We start from the raw sequence: 1,494 nt of genomic DNA on the forward strand, positions 1-1,494 counted from the left end.
CCTACTCTTTTACCAACGAATAGTGGGATTGACCGTCACATTATAACGCCCCCCACGGCTGAAAGGGCAAGCATGTTTGGTGTGACAGGGATTCGAACCCGCGACACTCAGATTGCGAGTCGAGTGCCTTAACCACCTAGCCATGTCGGGCCAAGATTGTTGTTCCAGACCCTAAGGTGCATAAAAGGCATACAGGAACACAAAAATTGGAGGCGATGTTAAATTTAGGAACATGTTTTCATAATGTAAGTTTAACACGATGGAAGTGAAAACACAATTTATATAGGGGAAAAAAGGGGGGTGAAGTCGGAAAGATCGATTTTAGGACTTTTTTTTTTCTAGAAAATATAAATAAAGTGAGTTTGAAAAATGGATTTTAAAAGAAATTGCGAAAGAATTTTTTTTTTCAACTTAGAAGTGCATGCTAACATGTATTAAGTTTTTATGTTTTTTTAAATAATGTTCACAAGCTAACTGGGCGATCAGCCTATAAAGCATTCGCCGGTATTTACCCTTACGCTAGACCGTGTGGTCTGTCTAACTCGTGGTCCAGGTGGCCAAGGCTACTGTTACTGGTGGAAAACTGCCTAGACAGACCGGTTCTAGTGAAAGGGCGGATGTTCTTGCACGAACCCTTATCGCGTAACATATCTTGCTCTCACTTAGTCAGCGTGTTAGATTCGTGCTAACAGTGGTTGCGTTCTGAGCGCAGTTTTGCGTTGTCTTTCAGTTCTCATGTGAGACGCCGAAAACTTTCATGCCAAAGACAAGAAACAGCCAGAACACTGTATAGTTTTCTTGAATTTTTTGGCGTAAGTATCGCCGTGTTTATTAATTAACTCAGTAGAACATTTACTAACGAAGGCCTAATCTATGAATACTAACTAAAAAAAATTAGCGGTTAAGCTGGCTTAAGAAACCCTTCTAAGCAGGTGTTATTATAACTTGTCGAAACGTACCCAGTATATGCCGTTCTTGTAACTCAATTTAGAGTCTTCCAAAAATCTCCTGGAGCCATGAATCATAATGTTGTTTATTATATTTCTTTGAGGAGTGGAGGGGGTGGGGGGAGTTAGCAAATGACTAAGAATGTGTTCGTTTTACATATACTTAACCACGTGTAGTCGCGGAACATTAACAAGCAAATCTAGGAGGATATATTATATAAACTGTAAAACTATTTAATGAATGTGATGGCTAGACGAGCACTAGAGTTTAGGCTCACTTCTAATTAAACTTCTTCATTTTAAAGTAAGTGTAAGTTTACTGTTATGAGTTTCTTGTGTTATACTTACTCAGAAATGGCCCGGCATGGCCAGGTGGTTAGGGCGCTCGACTCGCAATCTGCGGATCGCGGGTTCGAATCCCCATCACACCAAAACATGCTCGCCCTTTCAGCCGTGGGGGCGTTATAACGTGACGGCCAATCCCACTATTCGTTGGTAAAAGAGTAGCCCAAGAGTTGGCGGCGGGTGGTGATGACTAGCTGCCTTT

At 41.4% G+C, this 1,494-nt stretch overlaps 1 protein-coding gene across 2 annotated transcripts in view; it reads left to right on the forward strand.

Moving 5' to 3' along the window:
* Positions 1–1,494, forward strand: part of LOC106465663 (lipoma HMGIC fusion partner-like 2 protein) — a 44,685-nt gene that overhangs the window by 32,432 nt on the left and 10,759 nt on the right. The window contains exon 1 of one of the 2 annotated variants that reach the window (XM_013925899.2): positions 680–812. The exons of the other annotated variant lie outside the window; for it this stretch is intronic. The gene's annotated coding sequence lies outside the window, so the exon portion shown is untranslated. Of the gene's footprint in view, positions 1–679; positions 813–1,494 lie in introns of those variants that run through there. 2 annotated transcript variants of the gene reach the window in all.

This window comes from Limulus polyphemus, unplaced genomic scaffold (assembly GCF_000517525.1).
Source record: "Limulus polyphemus unplaced genomic scaffold, Limulus_polyphemus-2.1.2 Scaffold2015, whole genome shotgun sequence".
Classification (NCBI taxonomy): Eukaryota; Metazoa; Arthropoda; class Merostomata; order Xiphosura; family Limulidae; genus Limulus; species Limulus polyphemus.